Here is a 9781-nt window from a genome sequence, read left to right as displayed (position 1 = left end):
CTGGCTCAGAGAGTCAGAGTTCTGGAGAGCCATCATCTTGGGGGTATCCATTTAGACATCCCCATCCTAGTCTCAGCGTCCCAGATGCTCTCCTCGCCAGGGTGTTGAATTTTATGTCACACCTTTGCCTTAGTCAGGCATTCTGCTGCGTTTGAAGTTCAGTAAACCTGTCTGATCTTGAGTTGCTCCTTCACTGTGTTACTGTCCCACTGAAAAAGATGGAGTCCTCTTTGTAAGCCATGCAGTAGGTACTTAGGCTGTTATGTAGTTTTAACTCTTGGTTAGCAACCCTCGGCTTCTGGTGATCGATGCAGGGCATCAATTGAAACTAGTCACCATCTTTTGCTGTTGTTTCTCATTTAATGAGTTAATTCCTTTGTTTTCAAAGAGGAAATCATCACACGGGCCAGAGTGTCCCCTTGACCAGGGACATTCTCCTGTGTTATTTACCTTATAAGGTATTTGTGCTTCCTGTTTTATCAGCACTGCTATTATTACAAAATTTAATATAAACGGATAATTTTGCTTACAAACCAGAAAAAGCAGTATTTCACTCCCAAGTATCACGCTAAATTGGCTTAGATTCCAATAACTAATCCTAACTATTTTTTTTTAGTCCAGAGACTTGATTAGATTTGGTTTCTAGAAAGGGAATTCAGATTACTTGCTACGATAGTTTCCCCCAACTAGCACAAATCGTCAGACAATTCTCGTTTACCTGGAACCATTCAGTTTTGACTTTATTTACAGTGTTTGTTCATTTTGTCTTAATAGTAAGTATTATTTTGATAAATTATAAAAGTCCCCCTCCTGCCTCTTTCTTCTTTCTTTTTCCTCTTCTACTTTTGAATCTATGGGTCATTTCAGGTAAGTTTTAAATGTCAGACATGGGTATTTAAATTGTTAAAGTATCGTATGTGGTTAATTAGGGGAAATGCAAATAAGTTGTTAGTGTATTAAGTGCATTCACTCATTTTTCCAAAACTGCATAGTGCAGTCATGTACATACGCTAGGTTTTTGTGATTTTGGTTTTGGTTTTTTGGTCATTTGTGTAAATAGAAAAATAGCAAGATTGATATAAGAGACCTTTCGTTTGTCTACTTACTCAACAAATATTTTCTGAGTTTTTTATGTCAGCCATGATTCTAGATGCTACCGGGACGGACAGTGACGAGAGCTCTGTCCCTTCCTCATAGGGCTTGCATCTTGCTTGTGCAGGAGGCAAGAAGCAAATGCAAAGTACATGTACGAAATGTTAGATCCTCCTGAGTGCTAAGGAGGGAAACAAAGCAGAGAATCAAGGGAAGCAGAGTTACAATTTTAAATAAGCTGGGTGGACCAAGCCCCACTTTGAGGAAGGAGCAGAAGCCTGAAGCTGAGGGAGGGGAGCCATTGTCCAAGGGAAAAGGCCTCAGGGATTTGAATTTAAAGCTAAGTGTCAGCTTGTAGCCTGCATTATTTGCATCAAACAATGATGAATTCTACATTAGCGGAGATTCTTAAAATAAAAGAATTCTAGGGTGGTGGTTGACTTCAGGGCGTTTAAAGCCTTGACACATCGTTAAGAAATGCCCAAAGGGTGACCTTAACTCCAAGGTCAAATCAACCACCAAGTGAACTTCCCCAGTAGAAGTTCTGTGTTACTCCTAGGGAAAGAGAGTTTTTTCAGTTATGGAAAAATATATATCAAAAACCCATTTCCCGCCAGGCGTTGTACTGCAGATGATGGGTAAAACCCAGCAACTTTGTGCATAAGGAAGGGGATGTACAAATAAACATGTAAGTAGCACATAAAAAGCTAATTTTTGAGATAAGCACAGGGTGTTTTGGAAGCACAAGGAAAGACTAACCTGGTCGTGGAGGGGAGGCATGTTGGAATGCTTCCCGGTCGAAGTGACATGTAAGACACCTGAAGGGTGAGTTAGAGCCAGTCAGGAAAGTATCAAGAGCATAAGGAGAAGGGCACCTCAGGTGGAGGAACCTGCTTGTGTAAAGGCCCAGTGGAGAAAGAGGCTGTGTCCCGGGAGGCTCTGTGCGGCTGCAGCTTGGAGTGGGAGACGGTGAGGAAGGTAGGGGTGACGCTGGAGTTGTGACCAGGGTCCCGGCAGGAAGGCCCTCCTGTGTCATGCTAGGGAGTTTGGGCCCTGTCCTAAGGGGCTCACGGCCATGAGGGACCTACCTGCACCTGCCCAACTATCTTCTCATCAGTTCTCTTGCTTCACTTACGGATTGTTTTTTCTGCCTCAGACGAGTATTGGAATTTCTCCAGCTGTCCTGAGTTTGTCCAAATGTCATGCCTGTATCACTTTAGTCTGAGAATTCTGTGCTTCCTCTCAGGAACATACAGCAGTTCATCCTATGGCAATCAGAGGCAGCGGTCCTCTTTTAAGTCCACCTTCCATTCTCTTTATACCAGGGCGTCCTCATAATTCCCTGGTTAGCCGCCAGCTGTCCTGTGACCTGCACTCTAACACAGCATCCCACCTAGCCCCTACCTGTCCCTTTTATTTCTGAAATGGAGAATAGCCAGGAATCCTTCTTTCCCAATTTTTGCTGACAGATTCAAGAAGGTGTGGTGCAAAGTCATCGTCAGTCCGACTGCTGGAGTGACGCTCGATGACAGGCACACCACTATGGAGGCTGACCTGCTGTCCCCCGCAGTGATGAAGCCCTGGACGGGTACTTACCATCGCCTGGCCATTTGAATATGCGTTTTTCCTTCAGTCAGAGTAGACCACAGCAGAGACTAAAAGATATAGCTACGTAATGACTCTCACAAAATTTCCTATTTATCAATAGTAAATTCAAATCACTTCTGACATTTTGAGCTATCTGTGGGATACTTGGTCTGAAGACATTTTTAAGGAAGAATTTGCTTCAAAACAGTGGCAACAAAAACATTCATTCGTGTGTAGTGTGGATCTCAGTCAGGAAAAACATGTATAAGGCTATTAATTCACAAACTCGGGAGTTCCCGGGGTGAAATCTGAAACTGGCCCCGCTACCTGGAGGGCAAGGAGAGGGCAGAGAAAGAGGCAGATCGCTCCAGCTGGTCAGGTAGTTGGCAGGTTTAATAAGCAAGGGAACTCACATACAAGGCTTGCTTTGGGCAGACACAAGACAAGTGATTTTTTCACCTGCCCACCAGAATCTTAAAAGGTCATGCAGTGGCCTTACCTGGGTTTGTCATGTATAGTAGCCAGATGGTCTCAATAATTCCTTACTTTCTCAGCACTACGTCCTTGAAACAGCTCCCAGTGTAGGGAGAGTGGGCAGAGCATACGTTCCAAGGATGGGGGTGGGGGTGGCAAGGAGCCCCTGTCTTCCCAGGTGCAGCTTGCAGGTCAACCAAGGTTCCTCTCGATGACCTACTCCAACAAAGCGGTCTGGGGTGAGCCCCAGCAATCTATGGACTCTGCTAAAATCACTATAATTCCGCTCTCGAGTACTAGATGTGTACATGTTAGGGAATAATTTGATGGCTTCTCTGTGAATGGGACTTTGAGCAAAGCCTCCCCAACTTTCGACTGTAAACTAGTTAACCACCACCATTTGTTGAACACTCACTCTGTGCTAGTCACTGATCTGCGAATATTAAACATATCACATTTAATCTTTCCAACAACCCAAGACATACTCTTAGGGTCACCCTGTGGACACTGGAATTTGGGGACTTGTGTAGAGTCACACAGCCAGGAACTCGGCCACATTTCAAACCCAAGCCATATGGTCCAAGCAGCCAGGAAGTACTGGTATCCAAAATGTATTTAAAGGTTGCAGTTCTGAACCCAATGCAAGCAGTTGAGTAGATGGGCAATTTTTCCGGTTTTATCATAGTCATTCATTTTGTCAATAAACACTGGAGTAATGCTGGAGTATTTTACAGTGAAACACAAAACATTTGCCAAGGATCTTCAGCTACCTCGGTTTTTGCACTTCAGCCTGATATCAGCCTTTTTCATCTGCCACCAGGGTCCAGCAAGGGGCCCAGGCTACGAAGTGTATAAATGAATGACAACAAGAGCAACATTAGCATCCTAGGCTCGACGGAGTCCTCTTGTACAGTTTAGAGGGCTGGAGGAAACCTACCTGAACTCACCTGAGCCCAGGTCACTCAGGTAGCTGTGGGACCAGCCTACTGATCCAATGACCCTAAACCAAGACCTCAGTCCAAACTTGGGATCCTTTTTTGATAGCATTTGTTTTGTCTGGGTTTATGTGTGCACTGCAGAGTCACAGGGAAGAATTCTTTTTTTTGTCCCATTGTTTCTCAGTCTTGGTCACTTGGTACTTTCCATTCACATTAAATTCCCTGTGGCCAGAGAGCATGATGTGCTAAAAACGATTTCATCTTTTATTTTGGCTGTTCTTCTATCCAACCAGGAGAGGGCAGTCCAAGTACACGTTAGGTAATTGGTAAGCTGAGGCTGAAGCGGGAGACTTCAGAAAGATTTTCCATTTTCATATGATGTACTCTTGAGTCTCTGCCCTTGGGGTAACATGTAAATCTAAAGTTTAAGGCCACGTGTAGCGTGCTGTTCCAAGCAGAGAGCTATGGCCCCTTTTACGGCACTAGCAACACTTGATCACGGATAAAAGCATGGATAACATAATTGTAATCACAATGCTTGATTCCGTAGGGGAAGGGTGGGAACTAAAACCAGCAGGGCCTGTCCTGTCCTTGAGACTCTCACTCTCTTACAATTAAAAGTCATCTTTTCAACGCCTTTCAATATTTTTCACTGTTAATCAAAATACCATTTTGGAAAATACTCGCCGGGCTCCCCTTGCAAATCTTGGCCATTCCTTCCTTCTAAGGTTGGGCGCTGCCCTTTCCCTTAAAACCTTGGCAGTGATTGAATTATTAATAACCACACATTAAGACTATTGTGCATTTTATGCAATGCCTGAGATTTTTTCAGGTGCTGGGCATTGTGGTGAACTGCCTATTTCTCTCTCCTTCCTGAGAACGGTCACAGTGGCCATGGCAACCAGCTCGGTCAGATGATGTCTTGAAAAGGGCACAGAGTTTGGAGCCAGAGGGAACTTGTTTCATATTTTGGCTCAGTCATGAGATTTGGGGCAAAACTTTTCATTTCTGGGTCAGGGTTTTCCAGTCTGGGAGATGAACGCTGCTCTGATTTTACGGAGCGAGAAGAATCGAAGCCAGAGGTCCTCTCGCCATCGTATGTGTTCCTGTTATTTTGATGAAATTACCCAAGTGCTAGCCTGCAACTTCCCTGCAAAGGGCGGTAGAGTGTTTGTTTGCTTTGCTCTGGTGACACAGACATGAGCCTCCATAAATGTGGTATTTATCAAACCTCCCAGTGTTCAATGTTAAGGAGGAAAATTAAAATTTTCTTGTCATTCAAATACACAGGAGGTCATATATCTCAAATTTTCTCTTTTATATAAAATCCCCTTCTTCTATATGCCTTCTTTCCATCCAGGAACACCAACACCAAAGATAGTAAGAAACAGTAACACTCTCAATACTTTATTTGCAGTTGACTCTGTGTATATTGTAATAGTTACCTCTTAGAAAAGAACCTAATTTGGTCTTCAAGAAACAATGTTTTGAGCAAATACCACAAAATAATTAAAGTCTTTCTTACGTGCTTTGCATTTTGTACTGTCTTGTATGTGTAACTTGCATGCAGAAATCGAACTGTCAACTTAAATGAAACCCTTTCACAAATACAATTTGTTATTTACAATAGGCTTCTATGAAGGTAGCTGAAACCGATGCTAACACATGACACCATTAGCTCTAAATAAATCTCATAAGACTGATTTTCAGATCCTTAGTTCAGTATCTTTCTACAGAACTGCATCATCTTTCTAGCCCAATTTCAAGCAATTTAAACAAGGGTACATTTATAAGGGGTCAACAGGTGAACCATACCTCTCCTCAGCAAGGGGCTGGTGTGACATCCTTCACCTCCTTTAACACTATACAGCAGAGTGGGTTTGTCATGCACCATCCAACCCCAGAGGTAACCGAAGAGCTTCGCAAGTTCTGTGTGATGGGATAGAGTTTGGCTCTGCAGAGACCCCAGCAGCTAAACAATTGCTAATCTTTGACCTTCAAGTTAATAACACCTTTGAGTGGCTGCTTCCTCACTGGAAGTCACAGTGAAATTCAGCCAGACTAAGGGACTATTACATGTGCATGACCATTTGGGTGCTAAGACCTGCGATTTGTCATTGCAAAGAATGAGTGATAACTCTGGACCTAGTTTTCAATACGGGTACCTGGAATTCATGGGTTGGTTAGCACGCTCTTTATTCTCAGGGAATCCCACAGAATGAAGGGCGACACTGACATACTACGTAGGCACTGATAACTAATAGGGGTTTGCTAACGAGAGAGTCAGAAAGGGATGTGTTTATAAACACGTGCCACAATAGTACCAAGAGCCGACTGTAGGTAGTGATGGTGTGCTAGGGGTTTTCGTGTATGGTTTCATTCAGCCTTCGTGACAACCGTGTGAGATAAGAACTGTCATTAGTAAACCAGTGCTGATAAGAAAGTGGAGGCTCAGGAGGGCCCCTTGTATGAGCCAAAGGCTTTCACGGGGAGATGATGAGAAAATGAGGTCACAGGGGAGCACAGGAACACATTATAGCAGGCTTTGATGATAAGCTAGGTGTTTAATATTTTATTCTGTAAGGAACACTGAAGTGCAAAGAAGCGCTTTAAGAAGATTATTCCAGCTGCAATGTGCAGGGACAAATTGAAGGAGGAGAGACTGAGGATAGCCCGCAAACTAGAACTGTGTGTGTGTGTGTTTGTGTTCATTCCTTCAACAAAACTTTATTGAGGGCTATTATGGGTCAGGAATTTTTTATTTTTATTTTTAGGTAATGAGAATAGGAACTTCTGGGCCTCTGCTCACAAAAAGCTGACAACCCTGTGAAAGAAATAAGCATCGTAAAGTTTGTTATAATCAGATTGTGAACAGAGCGCTCTAGGTATGCGCGGGCAGACACTGGTCCCAGCTGCGCATGATCAGAGCTTCCTGGGAGAGCGGGTGTCTGGGCTGAGTCGGAACCACAAATATAAATTAATTAGGCACTTGAGGGGAGGAGCAGTTTAAGAAAGTGGTGACACTATGTGCAAAGGGACGAAATGGCTCGAGCATGTTGGAAGGACCATAAATAGTTCCTCTGACTGGGGCACAGTGTGGGACCTGCGATCGAGCCTAGAAATGAGCGGCTAGGTCAGTGCAGTAGAGTCTTTCTACAAAGAAGTTTTGGACGTGATCTTGAGGGTGAGGAAAGCCACAAGGGTTGAAGCAGAATCATGACTGATCAGATTTTTGCTTGAGAGAGATTCTGACACTGATGGAAAGACAGGGTTGCCGGGGGTGGTAACTGGACACAGGGAAGCGAGGAGGCCGCTGGGAATCCGCGCTGGAGAGGACGACGTTCAGAATTAGGATAGTGTCAGAGCACACGGCGGAGAAACAGAAACACCAGAAGAGGATAAACAAGCTGTAATGGATAGAACTTAATACCTCGGGGTTGTCTCAGGCTCTGGAAACTGAGTCAGAGGGCCTTGTTGTTTTGCTTTGTTTTTTCAAAAATCTGATCAGAACTAATAGGAGACTCTTTTCAGTCTTTATCTCTCAGTGTAAATATTCATATGTTTTCTAGCAGAAATACTGATGTAGATGATTACGGGGTGCTACCTTGTCCCCTACTTTTGGTAACATATGATATATGTTCAGTATTTCTTTTTCAAACCAACTCAAAAAAATTGAATTCCAAAACACATATGACTTAAAGGATTTTAAATGAGAGCTTATGAACACCTGGAATTATAGCCCTTTATTAGGACACCTCAGAAAATACACATATTTTTTTCCGGATTAGGCACTGCTGATGGGAGCCATATATAATATTTATTTTAAGTGTGAAACTCTCTGGCTGAAACCAAGTTATTGCACCAAACAACAGTCTATTTATCCCTCTCTATGGCAACTATCACCACGGCTCCAGCGCACTAGACCACGGAGTACCGAGCGGAGCCTGAAGGGTGCTCCTCAGCTTGCAGGGAGAGCGCCTGTCCCGGAGCTGACCTCACTCCCCTGAGCATTGCCTTCGCTTCCTTCGCTCCGTGGCCCAGGGTCTGCTGGCTCCCTTTGCTGCCCTGCACCTGGGCCCACTTCCGTTTTCTTTTCCATGAAGTCTTAGGCCAGGAGACTTCCCATTCTCATTTGGCAAGCTCCAGATCATTAACATTTTAGGGCTGGAAGGGAACTCAGGGAGAGCATTGAGTTCTGTCCCTTCCTTTTGCAAATGAGGATACTGGGGCTCAGAGCAGTGAAGGGACTTGGCGCCTTCACCTAGGTAATTTATGACGAAGCTAGGATGTTAATCCAGCCTGCTACTTCCCTTTCCGAAGCCAAGGGATCTCAACATCAGAGGAATGGGTGCCGCGGTTATACGGTGGACATTTTTGCTTGGCTTTGTTTATTTGATGGATTGTTTGTTTTACTATTCGATTTTTTCTCTGGAATATCACTTCCCCATTTTTATCTCTGTGGTTCAAGCAAAATTCACTCAAATCCCCAGTTTCACGGGTAGCACATAACTGGAGCCTGGCCAATCAGAGAATCACATCCTTCAAGAACAGTGATTGGCTCAGAAATGAACTCCTGACTCTGTCCACTGGGAGCTTCCGTACAATTACTGAGACAGGGCCTGTGCCCTGGTCTCTAATCCCCCAGTGGACTTCGGTGGAATCTAGAAACGCATGGCTTCAAGTTACTTAGAGCCACTTACCATCACATGAAATCGAGAGAAGTCAAAGCTTAGAGAGGTCGCAGAGTTCTGACGACACAGGGTCTTAAATTGTCCCATCCCTGAGAGATCCTTTCCCTGACTTTTTCAGTCCCATTTTCAATGAAGTTCTTTTGTTAAGCCCACTCTGGGTGTATTATCTGTCACTTGCTGAAGTGCCTTAACCAATAAAATGAACTTTTATAAAGTCTCTTCAGACACAGTCGGTTTTCAATTTGATGATTTTTTCCTAAAGGTCTGGTATTTCTAGAATCTCGGAAATTCAATAACTTGCTGAAATGAGTTGAAGTGAGGAAATACGCCTTGTGAAATTCTTGTATCTCAATAATATGCTATAGTTTTCTACTCTATAAAAAGAGACCATTGCTCATTTTACCAAAGCCCGATTTTCCCATTAAATCATAGATGTATGAATCTATTAGCTTAATTTGAAACTTACACTAACATCATAACTTATTATGTTGCAAACTGAACTCTAGCATCAGGCTTTTCCTTTCATTTGTGTTTATAAGATCATAATTTCCTGTTCTTCAGAACAAAGTGAGTTTAAAGCATTTTTTAAATTAAATAGTTGTTTCTTAAAATAAATAAGTCTCGAAAAGTTTCTTAAACTTCAAACCAATGTGAAAGAATGACATGATAATGAGCTAAATGTAAATGATACAGAATCTTCAAGATTAAATTTGCCTCCAAGTCCACATGAATTGACAAACCAAAGGGAAATTTTTTAATTTGCACAAAACCCCCATGGGAGAATGGATAATACTTAACATGTTGGTCTATGCTAAATTGGGCCCTTTTCTTGAATAATTACATTGTTTGCATATGGAAAGTGTCTTCCCATGGCCTCCCAAACAGGGGGTTCTCCTGAGTAAAGTCGCTGGAGGAAGGTCTGAGGCAGAGAAGACAGCTCATATACCACAGCTCAGGCGAGGCGAGCCAAAGCTTACAAGGAAGCTTCAAGTTCAGGAG

The sequence above is a fragment of the Desmodus rotundus genome, chromosome 8 (genome assembly GCF_022682495.2).
Source record: "Desmodus rotundus isolate HL8 chromosome 8, HLdesRot8A.1, whole genome shotgun sequence".
NCBI lineage: Eukaryota > Metazoa > Chordata > Mammalia > Chiroptera > Phyllostomidae > Desmodus > Desmodus rotundus.
This window is presented reverse-complemented; position numbering follows the sequence as displayed.